This window comes from Rattus norvegicus, chromosome 20 (genome assembly GCF_021556685.1).
Source record: "Rattus norvegicus strain SHRSP/BbbUtx chromosome 20, alternate assembly SHRSP_T2T, whole genome shotgun sequence".
Taxonomy (NCBI): domain Eukaryota; kingdom Metazoa; phylum Chordata; class Mammalia; order Rodentia; family Muridae; genus Rattus; species Rattus norvegicus.
The window spans coordinates 11,941,855-11,960,982 of NC_141553.1; the positions used below are offsets into that span (position 1 = coordinate 11,941,855).

The following is a 19,128-nucleotide window of genomic DNA, read 5'->3' on the forward strand; positions in this document are numbered from 1 at the left end:
GAGAGCCTCTCTACTCACCAGAACACTCTTGGCTGTCCTCTGGCTTTATGCTCCACCTCTTTAGAAGGAGGTGAGAGGGGACAGCACTGGATTCCATCTCCCTGGTTTCCAGAGCGATGGGACAGTGTCAAGGGGCTCATGCAGCTATGGCTAGATGAGCCACACCCCTGTATTGATCCCTAAAAATAACTATATTTCAACATAGTTATTCTTCGCCTCAGGACTCAGGGAAGCCTGACCCTCTAGCTCAAAGCCTGGGTATACCAATACGCCAGCACCCGCATGACTGGATGACCACTATATCTAGCAGGTAGAACCTTCCAGAGCATGCATTACCTGTAGGGAGAGATAGCACGAGCCCATGAGGGTGGCTTTGTCCCGAAAGGAGCCAGCTGTGGTGCAGGGCAGTGAGCACCCGGGCCTGGTGCTGTGTAGAGCCAAGGAACAGATTAACAAAGCCTCTCTTTCCTTGACCCAGCTGCGCAGAGCTGCTAAGGCCTGACAGGCAAGTCTTTGAGCTCACTGAGGCCTGGGGATAGCTTGGATGGTGATGTCTTCTTTAGGTTGGGAGAAGGGACACAACACTCTTGTAACTCCTCAGTTATGATACGGGAACCAGGGACTGAGAATACCCACCTTTCCCCTATCAAGAGAGCAGGGTCAGAGAAAGGACCACAGGTACTCTCTTAAACGACGTTCAGAGGGACACGTAATCAGGATGTTTCGAGAAGAGTCAAAGCCCTGAGCTCCCTCGAAATCAGCTGCATAGACTCTTGGACAGGTAGAGTGTGAGCCACAGTTGGATTAGACAAAGGGCTGATGGCATGGCCTCCATCCAGTGCTGCCCCCCGAAACACAGCTGGATGGGAGGTTTGCTGGTGTGAGCCCCAGGATTCAGAGGGGCTGTAAGATTCCTGGGTAGGACAGTTCAGGACCCTAGGACTGCTGGGCCACAAAGTAGATATCCCAAGCTCTCCTGGTTACTGTCTCAAAGATGGTCCCCCCAGGGCGTAAAGATGAGGGCCCTGTTAGAGGAGAGGTCCTGTTCTAGAAACAGGTATGGCTTGTCCATTAAGACATTCGCGTTAATGAGCTGAGACACAGCTCCGTAAAGTGCTTGCCGCTCCAGCATGAGGACCCGAGTTCAGGTCCCCAGCCACCCATGGAAAAAGCCAGGTACAGCGATACATGCCTGTAATCCCAGCCCTGGGGATGTGGAGACAAGAGGGTCCGCAGGCAAGCTAGCCTGAAGGTTTAGCAAATCAGTGAGCTGTGGGTTCAGTGACAGGTCCTGTTCAAAAAGCAAGATGGAGAGTAGTGGAGGAAGACAGACGCCGGATGCAGGCCTCTGGCCTCCACACGAGCACATGTGTGTGCGTGCATGCCCATGTACATGTGTGCACGCGCGTGTGTGTGCATGTGTGTGCATATGCACATGTGTGTATGTTCGTGCGTGCATGTGTGTGCATGCATGTGTGCACATGCATGTGTGTGCATGCATGCTTGCATGTGCCTGCATGTGCACCTGTATGCATGTGTGTGTGCACATGCATGTGTGTGCATGCATACTTGCATGTGCCTGCATGTGCACCTGTATGCATGTGCCTGCATGTGCACCTGTATGCATGTGTGTGCACATGCATGTATGTGTGCATGCATGCATGTGCCTGCATGTGCACCTGTATGCATGTGTGTGCACATGCATGTATGTGTGCATGCATGCATGTGCCTGCATGTGCACCTGTATGCATGTGTGTGTGCACATGCATGTATGTGTGCATGCATGCATGTGCCTGCATGTGCACCTGTATGCATGTGTGTGTGCACATGCATGTATGTGTGCATGCATGCATGTGCCTGCATGTGCACCTGTATGCATGTGTGTGTGCCCACTCCATAAGAAAAAGGAATCCTCTCTCTCTCTCTCTCTCTCTCTCTCTCTCTCTCTCTCTCTAACACACACACACACACACACACACACACACACACACCCTCACCTGTGCCCGTAACTCCATCCTCATCTCAGAGTTCTGACCCTGGTCTGCTTATACACCCAGAAGCACCTCCTCTCTGTGGGTGTCCCAGAGTAGGGTCCATCTCATCTATTGACACCGAGCGCCCCAAGCTCAGAATGGACACACCTGAGACAGACGGACGTGTGTATAATTGACTGATGTATTCTTTTTCCCCCCAGTTCCAAAGTCTTTATTGTTTTAGAAAAGGTGGTCCATCCAGTCAGTGGGATGAAGAGCTGTGTCCAGGAACCCCATCAGTAGTGCTGAAAAGGATTCTGGTTTCTCCGCGTCTACTCATACACCCAGTCATGGGCACAAGACTTACAGTCAATCAGTTCTTCGGGCTTAAACCACAGACCCATCTCTTTCTCGGCACTCTCCACTGAATCACTGCCATGGATGATGTTCATGCCAACTTGAATACAGAAATCCCCATGAACGGTGCCTGGTTTCGAATCAGCTGGACTGGTCTCCCCCACCATCACTCAGCCTGTTTTCACCACATCGAGCCCCTCCCAGACCACAGGCCCTGAGCTCATGTACTTCAGCAGCCCTGGGAAGAAAGGACGGTCTTTCAGGTCAATATAGTGCTGCTTCAGGTGATCCTCAGAAGCCTGAAGGAACTTCATGGCCACCAGGCGGAACCCCTTCTGCTCGAACCGCTTGATGATCTCACCCACCAGGCCACGCTGCACGCCATCTGGCTTGATGGCAATGAAGGTACGCTCAAGGTTGGCCATGGTCCGAAAGCTGGTGGGTCGGCTGGTGTCTGCGATGAGCGATGAGAGCAAAGAGCTGACTGACGTATTCTTAACGCCCTAAGGTCAGCTGCCCTCAGCAGTGGCAATCCCAACTCCTGCCTGGCCTGGACTTCATTTTGTCCTTTAGTTCCTTTGAACCTGTAACTAGATTTAGGGTATCCTGAGAGCAAGAATCCTCAACGCCTATGCTTCGGAAAGTGGCAGTTAAGTTCCAGGGTCGGGTTGTGAGCCGATCTCTTGATGATGTCAGGACTAGGGAGCTCAGGAGGTGATGGGAGGGGCAGGCTGACAAGATCTGAATGGGTGCCACCGTGACCCTTGGAGGCTTGGCAGGGTCTGTCTGGGTCTCATCAGAGTGGATCTTCAACCCATGCTCCTCTTTTGAGAGCCCGCCCTGGCTCCTCCCCTCCAGCAGGCTTTGTGTGGGGCTAAATGAGGCGCTCGAGAGCTCAAGAGCTGGAACTAATAGGACAAGGGGTGCTGAGGACAAAGGACAAAGGGGTCTTCAGTGATGTCCCCACCGTAGTGGCTTGTGCTGGCGCTCACCCTGCGGCGGCGGCAGCCTCACGAGGAGGAACCCTGTATTTCCCAGACCTGAGCAAACACGGCCCACGTAGCCCTGCATCAGCTTTACCATAACAGGACTCCGTTTTCACAGAAACATGCTGGTGAGCTCAGCTCACTCTCTGGCCAGTTGTCCCCCGGCCCCACCAGCCTCCCTTGACACTGCCACTTTGGCAAGGCTGCTCTGTGGTCTTGTCTTCTTGCCAAACTAGGCAGTGTCCGACCCTAAGGGCTCCATTGGAAACGGCATCCACTGAACACGGAGCCACCCAAACAGGTGACGTCATAGACGGGGCACAAATGTCAGGGTCTAGTAGTTCACAGTATTCGAGAATGACTTCCCAGTTCCAAAGCATGTCCCATGCCACGGGACTCTCTTCCACCCCCAGTGCTCCTTTCCTTCTCCTTCCAAGGGTATGTCCTCAGAGGATGCTGCATCTTCTCCTGGCTGCCTTCAGATCAAGATGTAGAACTCTCGCTTCTTCTCCAGCACTGTGTCTGCCTGGATGCTGCCATGTTCCCACCATGATGATAATGGACTGGACTTCTGAAACCGTAAGCCAGCCCCAGTTAAATGTTGTCCTTTATAAAAGTTGCCTTGGGGGCTGGGGATTTAGCTCAGTGGTAGAGCGCTTGCCTAGCAAGCGCAAGGCCCTGGGTTCGGTCCCCAGCTCCGAAAAAAAAAAAAAAAAAAAAAAAAAAGAAAAGGAAAAAAAAAAGTTGCCTTGATCATGGTGTCTCTTCTCAGAAATGAAAACCATAACCAAGACACCGAGTAAGGTCAAACTGTGGTCCGCCGTAGCCCTATTCTGGTACCCATGTGTTCTAGTCCCTGAAGCTGGCTCCCCTGGCCCCTGGGGAGGAAGCTTGTATAAAGAAGACGCTGTGGCTAGGAGAGTGGCTGTCACCAGAGACCAAAGGGACAGTCTTAGCACACACCAGCCAACCCCACCGGGCAACACCAGGCAGGACCAGCAGTGGATAGAAATCAGCCTTCTGTAAGGGCTTGGTACATGGTCTCTGCTGGTTGTCTCCAGACCTCAAGAAAATTTGCCAGGAGTCTCGGAAAGGTGCTCCTGCCTCCTAAATCCCGAAAAGTCCATTGAGTGGCCACGTCAGAAGTTGGAGAGCAGACACTGGGACCTCTGTTAAACCTGGAGGAATGGAGAGAGACTGCTCCTAGTAAGTACAGTCTCTGGAACCAGCTCTCCTCAGCCAATGGAGGGGAGTGGGGTGCCCACCCTAAAAGTCCTCCAACGAGGCAACAGCAACTTTTGGGGCACTGAACTCCCTCTTACCCATCCAACCTGCCTTTGTTAAGTGTGCCCAGCTTGGAAAGTAGGCCGCCCTGGGCTGGCCAGGGAGGGCTTGGACCCCACTCCGTGGAGCTGCTGGGCAGACTGACTGCCTGGCTGGAGGCCTTTGATTTTCTGTCTCAGATGTGTATTTATAGCAGGCAGCCGCTCCAAGGACGTACTCTCCTCTGTGGCGGGAGCTCTGCGGGAGCATCAGACAGTGCTGTCCTTTCCCCGCTGCGCTGAGAAGATGCCTGCCCGAGGGAACAGACGGAGGGCTTGAAAATGGGGTCACTCGGGCCTCAGAGGGACAGCCCAGGAGCAGGGACCAACTGTGTATCCCACGTGGGCAGCAGGATGCTACCCTTCCGAGCACCTGCCTGTTGTCCCTCTGCCTGCAAGCCAGTCCTTCCCCACATAGGTCCCCATAGGTCCTCAGGACAGAGTGTCTGAAGACCATGTTGCCCTGTGTTGACAAGGCTGGTCCCTCCTTCTGTGTCCTGGGAACAGATATCTGGGACAGTACTGGTGTCGTTCACTCTGTGTTCGCTCCCCTTGTGGGGATCCTGCTCCTGACGGGAGACGGAAAGTCAATGGGCAAGATTACAGAAGTGCTTGTCTGTCAAGCTTTAGGGTAACCTCATGGGGCTCCCCTCTCCCTCCAGTTGTCCCTCTGTGACCCCAAAGGCAGAGGAGGAGTGTTGACGGCCCCCAGGTGTCAGATATGGATGGGGCAAGCCAATAGTCCCAGCACCTTGGAACTTGAGTGCTTTTGGGGTCGAAAGCTCATTTCTCCTAACCCCAGCCTCTAGCCAGCTGTGTTCAAGGACAAACACCCTACCCCAAGATGAAGGAACAGGCCTCTGTTACTGACCTCCAACCCGACAGGGCATGCCCAAGCACCCCTTTCTGTTCCTTGCACCTGACCCTCATGAAAGCCAGGGCACCTCACTGCAGGCTGAGCCTCTGAGGAGCAGCACAGGACTTTAGGTTTCTCAGTGTCTCCATTGTTTGGCTTTGCCAAAGGAATGGATGCTTCTGCTCTGTTTTCAGGCCATGAGGGGTTTGCGAGTCCTCTCACCCAGACAGATTGGACATCTCAAGGCATGGGGAATACTGGATGTCTTGGTATGAGCCCAAGCCAGTGTTGCCTGTGTCTGGGGAACACCACTGGTCCATGGAGATGCTAGGACACAAGGCAGCCACAGCCCTTTCCTGCATGGCCGTCTGACAGCCCCTTCACAGAGGGATTTGCAGCCACAGAGCTCTTGGCCAGGGCCTTTTCGTCTTAGGAAATGTCGGGTTTTGTGCTTATTTTTAGCTTCAGGAATGTGACGTTTGATAGTATTTGGGTTTTCAAGAGGGACCAGCTTTAAGATAGACTTGTGTCCCTTGACCCCATGCCAGCCCTGGAACGTTCATGACTAAAGGCAAGAGTGGCAGTCCCCCGACTGGAAAATACAAGCAATCCCCATCTATCCCTGACAAGAAGCAGTGCGGGAGCCCCACATCTCTGGCCAGGAGAAGCTGGATTCCGCTTCCCAACAAGCAATGCTCCAGGCTGCTTCTGTGACTGTCTCCCCACCCTGGGGAGCTGCGGCTGCATGCCTACAGACTGGTAGCTTCCTGTTGGGCCCCGGGAAGGTAAGGAGGCCAGCCTGGAGGGAGGCAGCTAAGGACATCTCCAGACGTTTGAGGAAGAGAGAGCAGGATCTGTAACCGTGTGACAGAAAGGACTTCTGGAGGTTTACAGGAAAGCTGGGACATCTGAGGGCTCCCCCCAGGACACTGAAACTCCAGCCATCTCATAGACCTCCCTTCAGTCCTTGACTCTGGCATGTTTTATTTGTGACACCCGGGCGCCACAGCCCCCGACCTTACACTGCCCATCTGTCACGCATCTGTCTCCCACATTGTTTGACAGCTCCTCTCGGTCCCTCAGTACTAGAAGCTCAGCATTTCTTGGCCTGGCACCCATCACAGAAGCAGACTCATAAGAGCCAAACCAAAAATAAGTAAGGAACTAAAAATAAAATATTAAATGCCAAGTGATCAAATAATATAATCAATAAATGGGCAAATGAATTTAAATGACCATGCTTTTTTTTTTAATAAAAAAAAGTACGTAGCTAGTAAATACACTGAAAAGCTTTTATCCATGGCCACCAGGGAAATGCAAATCAAAACCACTCAGCAAGTAGACCTCGCCCATGGGAATGGCTGCCGTTCAGAAAGACTCGGGACAATAATGCTAGGGGGGTGGGGAGAGAGAGAGAGAGAGAGAGAGAGAGAGAGAGAGAGAGAGAGAGAGAAGAGAGGAGAGACAGAGAGACAGCAGAGACAGAGAGACAGAGAGAGACAGAGAGGAGAGAGAGAAGAGACAGAGACAGAGACAGAAAGAGAACACGTGCATTCTGCACACTGCTTTAGCCACTATAGAACTCTCTGGAAACAGAAACGTGATGCACCATCCTACTCCTGGGCCTTTCCTCAGAAAATCAAAGTCAGCACTCAGCCAAGGAATGCACCTGAGCACTCATGTTTAACACAACACCATTCCCAATAGCCAAGCTGTGGAACCAGACCAAGAGCGCACACCACAGAGGTGTGGCCAGGAGAATACCCACGGTGGAATATTAGTCAGCCATGAAGAATGAAGTCATAGCACTTGCAGGAGAACAGACAGAACCAGAGGTCATTGTGCTAAGTGAAATGATCCAGATCTGGGAAGACAAACACCTCATCTCTTCCGTCACAGGTGGAACCTAGATGGAAAATAAAACTGTGGAAGAGGGCTATTCAAGAAGAGGGGGTTTCTGGGAGAAGCGGGGCAAGAGTGAGTGAGTATTGCCAGGTGGGTGATATGCATGACAGAGATATCACAACAAAACCCATTGTTTTCCACGTTTTTTTTTAAATCCAATCAGAGAAAGAAATTTGAAGTCTTTATTGAACCAATTGCATGTTAGGTTACAAAGGTATTTCACTTTTCCAAAATGCTGTTTCTCTTTGTAGACCAATCTGGCCACAAAAGGCTACCTGGCTAAGTATTAGCCAGAAACTTCTAAATCCCAGTGTGATCTTCTTGTGGCATTTTTCCAACAAATAATGCAGACCAAATCACAAGATGGCCACCTCACTGGTCACATGGTCCTTAGGTTAATGAGCAGAGGCTGACAGGCTGTCTCCTCACTCTTCCAAGAACCGCCCAAGTGCACACTGCAGAAGGAAAGTTTGTTGTGAATACCACAGGACAGAAGGACAGACAGCTCATAACTCCAGTGGAAAAACATATAGGAGAGCTGAGTGGCAACAGCAGGCACTGTGATAACCTGGGCTGTCAAAGTCTCTCCGTTACTCTGGCATGCAGTTGTTTTCCACGTTTAATATAATAAAATGTCCCCAAATTAACTACTTGAGTCTTGACTACTATGGCCTGAACGTTTGCGGGTTCCACTCTCGTTATGTTGAGAGGAGGAACATCCCTGACAGGTAGACATCTACAAAACAACCTCCTCACCTAGGGCTCAGGGAATGTTGTGGAAGAGGGGGCAGGACAATTTAAGAGCCAGAGTATCAGGGAGTTTGCCCCGAGACTGTTTTCTAGTGATCTGGGAATCTACAGGCATCCCATAAAATCTCACCAACAAGACTGCCTAAATGTAAGCAAAACAAAGGCAGCAGTGTAGATGTGCCAAAGCAGACAAGGGAAACACCATTCATCCATAACTGTATGTATGTATGTATGTATGTATGCATGTATGTATGTATGTATGTATGTATGTATAGTCTTCCCCAGAGAAGAGTGCACTGATTGGCTATCCAATGCTACATAGTCAGCCCCGAAAACATGTGTATGAGTAACACTATTCAAACCAAGCAGGATGTATTTAGAAATATATATATGGGGGCTGGAGAGATGGCTCAGCGGTTAAGAGCACTGGCTGCTCCTTCAAAGGTCCTGAGTTCAGTTCCCAGCAACCACACAATGGCTCACAACCCTCCGTCATGGGATCCGATGCCCTCTTCTGTCTGATGTGCTCGTCTGTCATGCAGGCATACATGAAACGGGGCGCTCAAACACATAAGTAAATAAATCTGTAAATAAAGGGAAAGAAATATATAAGTGCACACACACACATGTAGGCGTGAAATACCAATGAACTCAGAAAGAGGTCATGAACTTGAAAGAGAGCAAGGAGGGCACATGGGAGGGCTTGAAGGAAGGGAAGAACAGGGGGAAATAAAATGGAAATTTCTGGTTTCTTTGGAGACTTGGTTAGGTGATAATGAGGTTTTGTCTGGCGCACAGGTGAAAGGATGTTTTGCTGAAGCAGACACAGGTGAAAGGATGTTTTGCTATAGAAGATATATGAGAGGACATATGATGCTTCGAAGGGATATAAATATGACTCCACAGACAGTGGGAGCTCACACACTGGTTTGCTTTGCCCTGCCTCCGTAGTCTTCGATACGCATGTATTGGTTTGCCTTACACTGGGTTGCCGAGCTCTGCTTCGGGTGACACCACTAAGAGAAACTCATCAAAGAACTTCTTTGGAGATACCTGTGGTTTCTTGCTGCTTCTGCAAATCCGGGCCAGTTGGTGGGCCTCTCGGTTTCTTCTGGATTGAACTGTCCCTGAAGATTCCTGTATAGTGTCCGCCGAGTGGACTGGACTGCAGCTGCTGATTCGTGTTTGGTGTTTGCTAGTGGACCGGACTGAGAACAGCGAAGGTTGGAATCATCCCCAAAGAACTATTTCTAAACAGGCCTGCTTCCCTCATATTCTAATAGCCTTTCTTTTCCATTACCTCTGGTGGGTGGTGGACTAGAGTGGAGGTTGAACCTTATTAAAGTAGGTTGTGAAAAATATATGTCTACGGGAAATGATGCAATTATGTTCTAATCCCAACAAGTAAATAACACATCAGGTGGACCATCTAGGCAGTACTAGGCCTGAGTACTGCCGTCAGCTAAGAATGGAGCCCTATCTCAGGAGGTTTTACATACCAGGAAAGGGGAGAACCCTGCCCTAGGTGAATTCTCTGGTGAAGGGAAGGGAAGGAAGGCCACAGTCTGCACCACAGCATGGGGGAAGGAGCCTGGGCCTGGCTTCTCTTCCTCATTTGGTTGCACGTCCATTTTCTGCACCGATTGGAGAAACCGGAAGTTACATAACACTTTTGTCCTGTGAGCCAAACAAGAGTTCCAGGAGAGGCACGGGGTAGGTGCACATGCAGCAAGATCAAACCAAGTGTGAAGTGACCTCTGCTCTTGACTTTCACGGGTGGGTCTCAGGCATGTCAGCCAGTGTGTCTGGTCTGCCTCAACCTGTGGACACAACCTCATCAGGAGTGACTGCATAAGAAAGGGGTCCAGGTCTTGGCCCCACTCAGGCTACAAACGCCAGCAGCCTGTGCAAGACGGAGGCTGCATTTCATCTCCTGGCCACAGAACTTGGCACCGTTCTTGGGCCTTTTCGCTACTGCCCACAGCCCAGGCCTGAAGCAAGCCAGCCTGTGGTCTGTTCTGCTTGAGGAAGTGAAGAATGTAAATGGTTGATCCTTAAAGTGCAGGAGGAATGCTACAGCTCAGGGGCTCTGGGAGGACGGGTGATCAGACAGCAGGAGAGGGGCAGTCGAGGAGGGGAGGAGAGGAGAGGGAGGGGAGAGCCATCCTCACTCCGGGTCCTCAGGGAGAGCAGGATGGGGGAACCAGAGCCATCTGAATTCAGGGAAACAGAGGTCTGGAATCCCCATGGATGGTCTAGGGGGCTCAGGGAGGGTAGGAGATGGAAGGCAGAACCATCCCAGAGCCTGGGACTGGGGTCTGGAGTTCCTATGTACTTGGCTGGCTAGGATAGTCCCCTTATTTCCCCCACCCCTGCCAAGGATCAAAATCAACGACAAAGAGGAAGCAGATGTTTAGGCCTCACCATCTGGAAACTGAAGCACCTGTCTGATGCTCTAGACCAAGGGGACAAGGGAACAAGGGGGGAAACCACTGGGAAATTAGTTCATGGAGCAGCTGAGGGGGTCTGAAAAGAGGTTCTAGAATGTGTCACAAAGCAGCAGGATCCAATGGGAGGGCCAGAGAGTTTCTGCAGAGTAGAAAGCCCAGGAGAGGTACACAGGGCACACAATATGGTGGTTCTTAAGAGACGCCTCACGTTGGGGATTTAGCTCAGTGGTAGAGCACTTGCCTAGGAGGCACAAGGCCCTGGGTTCGGTCCCCAGCTCCGGAAAAAAAAAAAAAAAAAAAAAGAGACACCTCACACCTGATAACAGACGGCTCTGGTCAATCTAGTGAGACTCAGCTGTAAAATAGGAACAGAAGGAGGAGAGACCTGAGGAAGTAGCTCAGTGGTTGGGCCTTGGGTTCAGTCAGCAGTGTAAGTTGGGAGAGACAGGCTAGGGCCTGGAGATGGGAGAACAAATATGACCATGACCCAGGAAGAGGCCAGCTCAGGCCAGTCCACCAGGAGACCCCAGAGCTCAGGCCAACTTTCACGATGAGAAAAGACATTCCTTAGGCCTGAGAGATTTCAATCTTGTTCTTTACCCAGCTGGCTGGGTCACTGGGCGGGGGCAGTTCCACTATGGTCACTGGTTAGTCTTGGTAGCCTGTGAACCCTGACCTACGGTATCTGCAGCAGCCGCCAGAGGCACTGTCCCCACAAGAGTCGTGGCTTATATAACAGGGAGAAAGCAACCCTGCAGCTACACACAGAAGGGAAGTAGCAGATGTCTCGGAGCAGGACGCCTGGGATCGGCAGCTTGGGGCAGGTGGGCACTGGCTCCAGGGGCTCACCTAAGCCTCAGAGGCACAGCTGTCAGGGTCCTAGGGAAGCCTAGGTGTAGCCAGCCTGCCAGCCAGCCAGGGCTTCTGCAAAGTGTCCTGATGTTCACTTGTGTGTGTGTGCGCTCTCCTGGCCCAGGCATTGCAAGGCCCCTGTTTCAAGGGTGTGGCTGTTGGGGATTGGGGTTTGTGCCCTGCAGATGTTTATTCCCAGCCTGGAGAGAGATTCATGTTTCACAGTTTAACAGAGCTACTCTAGTATTTGAGTTTATGCGAGGCGACAAATTCTGCACTTGCCACCTTAACAACATCCCCTCCTCAGCTTCGCCCGCTCTGCCCACAGACAAATCAAAACCAGCTCAGACATAAAATGTTGGAAGGGTTTTTTTTTTTTTTTTTTTTTTTTGGTCTGCTCCTCTGGGCCATTTTTGGGAAGAAAAAGAGAAAAAATAACAAAATCACAGGAGATGGGGCAGCCTCTGGCCACAGTCAGTTTGGAATCTCAGAAATGCTGGGAGCTCTGTGCCATGACCCTACCCTGTGACTGAGGCCACCTTCCTTCTAGAAACGCTGTGGCTTCAGGGTGAGAATCTGCCGTTAACTCACACGCCTGCCCCAAATAACACACTCAAAGAGAAAGAGAGCTGAGAACGGCCCAAGCCCTGGGCTTCCAGGGATTGTGAACTCGCCCGATGCTGCCTGGTTCCCACAGCCCCAGGCGTCCTCACAGTACCACGTCATCCAGATATAGTGCAGGAAGCCACAGCGGCTGAGGTGGGCGTCTGCTGTGCGGTGCTGATAGCGCACGCATGGGATAGCAAGTGTGACAAAGGGCAGGCTGTTCTGTGGGTGGGACTTGCACCGCTGAGCAACATGCGAGAAGTTCTTGCTGGCGGCACGACTCTTCAGGGAAGTTGTAAAGACCTGTCTGCTCACCAGCTAGAGAGGCCACACCAACGCACCAAAGGCAGGATTCTACTGAGCCCAGCTGGGCGAGCCAGTGAGTTTATTGGGGTTATTTACAGGAGCAGAGGAGTGAGGAGCTAGCTACACAAGGGGTATAGCCCCCACCCTAATCCATTGTCCATTGTCTACTCTTTTTTTTTTTCAAAGATTTATTCATTCCACGTATGTGGGTACATTGTCACTGTCTTCGGACACATCAGAAGAGAGAATCAGATGGATGTGAGCCACCATGTGGTTGCTGGGATTTGAACTCAGGACCTCTGGAAGAGCAGTCGGTGTTCTTTTTTTTTTTTTTTTTTTTTTTTTTTTTTTTTTAAGATTTATTTATTTATTATATACAAGTACACTGTAGCTGTCCTCAGATACACCAGAAGAGGGCATCAGATCTCTTTACAGATGGTTGTGAGCCACCATGTGGTTGCTGGGAATTGAACTCATGACCTCTGGAAGAGCAGTCGGGTGCTCTTAACCGCTGAGCCATCTCTCCAGCCCGTCGGTGTTCTTAATAATGCTGAGCCACCTCTCCAGCTCCATTGTCTCCTCTTATATGGTGACTGCGATCTGGGGAGAGGAAGGGCCCTGTGAAGACCTGCTGAGGAATGTGAGCCCCAATGGTGAGCCTCCCTCCTCCGTCCACAAGAGAACATTACTACACACTATCCTGTGGGGTCACATGCTGGTGATCACAGCTGCTCTGCTTCAAGAAGATGATGGTCCCATTGACCCGGAGGGGACAGCTACACTTTAGATCCCAGGGACTGGCTGTACAGGGGCTGCTGTCCAAGAGGTGAACTGACTAGGCCAGCAATGGAGGCTTTCCCCAGCTTCTGGGGGCTCTCTGTCTCTCCCCACAATCCAAAGTCCACACGAAGCAGAGAGAGACAGTGATTGATCAAAGGTGACAACGTTTGTGACTAGATTTGCTATAACCCATATTTAACAAAGTTGCAATACCCAGGCAGGAACCTGGAATGCAGACCCCGGGACCAGGGCTCTGGGGCAAGCAGAAGTGCTGTGGTGAGAGGGTTAGGGGAATGGAAAACCACAGGGAGCAATGACTGTTCCAGTGAGGCAGACTCCCCTCAGAGGTGGACAGCAGGTCACCACCGGAAGCCACCTCAGGACTGCCTGTAACACTGTGAGTGTATGTTGTGAGGCCAAGCTCTGCTCAGTCTCTTATCTAGGTCTTGGTGGCTCCTCAGCCTCACCAGGTCCTCTTGGCTCGGGGCATGGGCTGTTGTCTGCCCTTGGGCTGGGTTGGCTGAACTTGGGAGGAGAAGGTGGTTCCGGATCAGACCTGCATCGCACAGCAAGAGCGGCTGAATCTGGATGCTGATACTCAGCTATTGCCAACCTTCTGTGTATCGATAATTGGGATGGAGAAAGATCTAGAATGCACGATGCCTCTCTGGGCTGTAGAAACATGGCAGGTTCTAACATATACTGAGCTACCCTGGGGCAGGGCAAGAAATGACAGCTGAAAGTCCCAAGTCTTGGTGGATTTAAGTCCAGAAAACCCAGAGAATAAATAGGAAGAAAACCAGCCAAGGTGTAGCACAGTGAAAGCTTCAGATTTCAGCAATGGTGTGAGACTTCAGCAGCCGGGCAAACCCTGGTCCCCGGGGACCGGGGGATAATCCGCCAAGACTGGGGCCTGGAGGCGGCAGGCTGGCATGCCGAAGAGGCTGAGAAAGAGGAAGCCCCTGTCCTCCCGTGACCTCCCTGACCTTCCATAGCAGAGAGGAATGTAGCTGCTCTCAGAAACAGTCAGCAGGACTTGTCCATCGTCGACCTGCATGATGGGAACGTATGGAAAGCCTCTAGGAGAAGAGCAGGTCTCTAGCACGATGGGAGAGTCTAAGGGTTACTGAGTGGTGGCCACAAAAAAGATCCTTTCCTACTTCCGTTTACAGGAGCATCTGAAAATAAAGTCTTTTTGTATTTTATTTTATTTATTTCTGAGAGAGGGTCTCACTATGTAACACTGGCTGGCCTACAACTTGCTCTGTAGACCAGGCTGGCCTTGAACTCGGGGAGATTTGCCTGCCTCTGTTTTCCAAGTTTGTCCTGGGACTAAAGGCGGGTGCCACCCTAACCAGTTTGATGATGAAACCTCTGACAGGGCATTGGGTGACTTTCCACACATGCAGGCGTGATTCGTGTATGAGGCTACAACAGGAGGGAAAGGTCACGCCGCTCATGCGACTGCAAAGGTTCTGCATTATCCGTGGACTCTGACAACTGTGACCATGCGAGGAAAGGGTGGGTGTTGTGAAGGCTGGGTGGGGTTCCAATGAAGAGTGATTCGGGGGACACCGCTGTGGGAAGTCACAGGGTGTAGGCTGTATGAGTTTGTAGAAAGGGAGTCAGCCAGGACACCTCAGCACATGGGGACAAACTCAAGACAGTGGCTTCTTTGTGAGACTGGGGGTTACCTGGGAGTGGTATAGGAGGTCCTCCCAGGGAGATGAGCTGTTTCTACACCAAGACAAGTCTGTGACTTACAGGGCTGGATATGTTCACGACAGCTTGTGAGAACAAAGTCGGGGGGACCGGCACGTCCCACCTTCATGGCTTCCCGTGAAGCTACACTCATCAGGATGGTATGGCGTTGTCGAGAGAGCAGAAACATAGACCAGGGGGACAGAACAGCAAGCCCAGAAATAGATCCCCACAGAGAGTGTGAGAGAGCGAGTGAGCGAGCTGACAAACAGAGAAAGGAAGGAGAAACAGCAACGCACAGGGAAGAACGCCCTTGCCACAAACGGTACCACCGGAAGAACCAGACAGGAGAGGAGTGAGTGGAAACACACGGGACAAACCCTTCCCCATACTGTCTCCCAGTGGATCACTGACTTAGATGTAAACTGCAAAACTATAAAACTCCTAGATGACAGGGCAGCGGAAGCCTGGGTGACTCTGTGCTCAGAGAAGACTGTTAGAAAGACGGATGGTGACACAGACAGCACAGAGGTCACCGCCCAACGCTCCACTCACTCAGTAAGGACACTTGATAAGCTATTCTTCAGTGAAACACAAAAACAAATAGGCAGGGGGTGGGGGCTTGCCAGGAGAATGAGAGGATGGTGAGCCAAGACTGAGGCTGAGAGAAGGTATTTCCAAAGGAAAATATCTGAGCAAAGATTACTATCCAAAATATGGAAAGGGCTCCTAGAACTCAAAAAGAAAACAGAGAATGGAATTCAAAGACCCATTTTTTAAAAAAAAAATGTTATTGGGGAATGCAGACTGGAGTCCAGTGGTTCATGGGAGGGATGCTGAACATTGCGTGCCATTGGGGAAATGCAAATTAAAGTTACACTGTATCCCTGCTAAGAGGTCTCAAACCAATGCCCAGCACTGGCAAGACATGGCCCAGCAGGTGCCCTTCTTCATGACTGGCAGGAATGAAAATAGTCCCACTGTGGAAGGCAGCTTGGCAGGGTTGTTTTTTTTTTTTTTTGTTGTTGTTGTTATTTTTGTTGTTTCGTTTTATTTTGTTTCATTTGTTTCCTATTTGTCTTCTTACGAAGCCAAACATGGGCTTGCCATACAACCCAATTTGTGTCCACACAAGCCTCCCTGACCCCATGTTTGTAACATTTATAATTGCCAAAAGCTGAGGGAGATCTATGGCACCTCCATCCAAAAGTGTGTTACTCAGCGCTAAAATTCAATGTGTTTTCAAGCTATATGTAGCTTTGTGCTGCTATACTATTACGGCACACATGGAGCGACTTGTAAACAACAGCATTTTATTTCTTAAAGTATTAGAGGTTGTAGTTCAGGACCAAGGAAAGCACCTGAAGGATGTGTGTCTGGTGGGAGACTCTTTCCAATACAACCCCATGACTTGGCTATTTAGACTATCCTGCCTCCATCCCCTGAACTCCGCCCTTTTGACACATCATTTCCCTATTCATCTCCTAACCTTCCAACACCAGCACCTTGGGATAAGGATTTCAACATCTGGGTTTGGAGGGGTCCGTTCAGCCCACAGCATGATGAAAAGATACAGAGGAGGTATGGGTACCTATGAGGGAGTGAAGGAGACGCTCTAAATGAAAGGCTACACATTGCTTGATCCAAGCATCTTAGAAAGGCCTTCTCAGGGCTCAAGGAAGGGATGGGTGTTCCGGCAGAGTTTAGAGGACTTATTCTGTAGTGAAAATGCTGTGTGATACAGTAGTGGGGCCATATTTTCTTCAACCTCAGCCAAAACTTACAGAGCACACAGAACCTAGGTGAATCAGAGCAGGCTGATGGACTATACTGAGTCATTGGGGTAAGAGATGTAGGTAGTGAGTAACCTGGGGGATAGGAACTACATAGAAAAGTTCTCAACTTCCCACTCGGTTTTATAGTGATCTTAAAACCCCAGAAGGGCGTGAAGGTCAATTTTATACCCAGCTAAGATGCCTATGCAACGGAAGGCAGTGGACAGTTATACTAGGCAAAATTTCAAGGACATTATCATTACTATGAGTTTAAGGATCCCTCCAGCCAACTGAGAATTGAATTTTTAAAAACATCACCACAGGGCTGGAGAGATGGCTCAGCGGCTAAGAACACTGGCTGCTCTTCAGACGTTCTGAGGTCAGTTCCAAGCAACCACATGGTGGCTCACAACCATCTGTCATGGGATATGATGCCCTCTTCTGATGTGTCTGAAGACAGTGACAGTGTACTCCTATAAATGAAATAAGTAAATCGTAAAAAAAAAAAAATCAAATCAACCAAACAAAAACAAAACAAAACAAACAAGCAAACAAACCCTCCACTACAGGAAGCTTTGAGACCATTTGACTCTGGGACTAAGACCGGAACAAAAGTAGCTAAAAATGATTTCTAGAAAATGGGATAAATGTATGACCATAGAGAAGTCATAAAACTGAAAGAGTCTTTGATGAAAGTAGATGGAAAAGGGAGTGACTTACAAAAAGGAAAGTAATTAAGTACAGTTCAAATACACTTGACCATGAGAGGCAAGAACCCAAAAGGGTAAAGGTGAAGGGGATAGAGTTACCAGATCTCCAAGTCACTCACAGAACGTCATACCAGTAGATCCTGCTCAAAGATCAAGCACAATATCATACAGATTAATGAATGCTAGTCATTGAAAATGTAAACTCAAATGCTATGGAAGGTTATTCTTAAAATAGTTGTTTGGTCCATAAAATGTGATGGGGGTGGGAAAGATTGCCAGTGCACCGACATCCCTTTTAGGCTGGTTTTTAAAATTATATATCCAACAGTTACAGCGGTTAAGACTGGTAGCCAGAAGCCGTAGCCAAAAGGCCACTTCCAATTCTGTGATTGCTTAATTCCGTTCTCAGAAGAGTGTAACAAAATAGAATTTGGGAGTTGTTTTCGTCTTCCCTGGAGATGACGTTTCTTAGGCCAAGGTGAGGTTAGATGGTGAATGTTAGATTGTACTGTGGAATACATTCCAATGTTTTTCAGGCCCTAGGCCTGAGGATTTGGCTGTGAGCTACACCAGATCTAAGGCCTGGCTTTCTCAAATTCCAGCTGTGGTCTTCTGGCATTCATTATCTGATTCTTTGCTGTTGTATTTTAAGAGAGGGTCTTACGGTATATCCCAGGCTGGCCAAGAACATGCAACCCTCCTGCCTCAGGATCCGGAGTGCTGTGATTACAGGGCTTCTCCACTATGGATGCTCAGTAGCTGAAGAAAGTAAACACCTGAAATAGACCCCCATCTCTGCAGGTTGTATCCGTTCGCAAGAAGTCCTTACCCAGGAGAATTCCATACTCAGTAGCCGCAGTTCTGAGAGCTTATTCAGGGGCCCTCCATGCAGAAAGTATATTATCGACTAAGAAGGTGATGATCACTCTTGCAAGCTGAATCTGTCAGTGTATGTGTTACCACACGTGGGTCCATGTGTGTACAGGTATGCATGTGTGTGTAGGTGTGTGTAGGTGCACATACGTGCATGTGGAAGCAGAAAGTATATTATCGACTAAGAAGGTCATGATCCCACTTGCAAATTGAATCTATCAGAGTATGTGTTACCACACGTATGTTTATGTGTGTACATGTGTGCGTAGGTGTGACTTGGGCATCATTCCCCAGGCTTTGCACTGGCTTGAATCATGGCCACCGAGAGAGACTCTGGGGTCCAGCCATTTCTGGCTCTCCAAGGCTAGGATTACAAGCGCTCAGACATGCCTAGCTTTTCTATGTTGGCTCTGGGAGTCCAACTCAACGGCCCTTGACAAGCTTGCAGTATGAACATTGAACCAATAGCACCATCTCTCAACCGCAAATTCTATTTATTTATTTGTTTACTTATTGATTGATTGATCAGGATTTCCCACCAGATGTCCTCCAGGCTTGTGATCACTTTGGTGGTGGTGGGGAGGCTATCTTCTCCTCCCAGTAAAAACTTCTCCATTTCCAGAATCAGAGGGCGTGAGGTCTGCTCATCTCACCCCCTGAATGCATTTTTAGGCCTCGGCATAACCAAGTGGGCAGGACCTGGGTGTGTTTTGCTGGGAGCAAAGGCGCCAGGCCATCTGGTGGACATTAGTCTCTGGGCTTCTCGGTCGAGGTAACTTTCACGTCATTTCAGTACGAACAGAAAATACAGTATTCTGTTACAAAAGAACCTAAGAAAATGAATGTGGTCAGGACAAAGTTGCACAGAGGTCAAAAACTTAAAAAAAAGAAACCATAAAAAACACATTGGAAGAAAACAGGAAATT

At 49.8% G+C, this 19,128-nt stretch overlaps 1 long non-coding RNA gene and 2 pseudogenes across 1 annotated transcript; 1 reads left to right on the top strand and 2 right to left on the bottom strand.

The window, feature by feature from the left end:
* Nme2-ps1 (NME/NM23 nucleoside diphosphate kinase 2, pseudogene 1) lies at positions 2,190–2,809 on the bottom strand (annotated as a pseudogene).
* Positions 7,925–8,037, bottom strand: LOC120099069 (small nucleolar RNA SNORA44; annotated as a pseudogene).
* Positions 8,038–11,265: 3,228 nt separating this feature from the next.
* Positions 11,266–14,357, top strand: LOC147998573 (uncharacterized). Its single transcript, XR_015645666.1, has 3 exons — positions 11,266–11,423; positions 12,550–12,673; positions 12,892–14,357. It is a non-coding gene; the product is annotated as an uncharacterized LOC147998573 (long non-coding RNA).
* Positions 14,358–19,128: the final 4,771 nt, after the last annotated feature.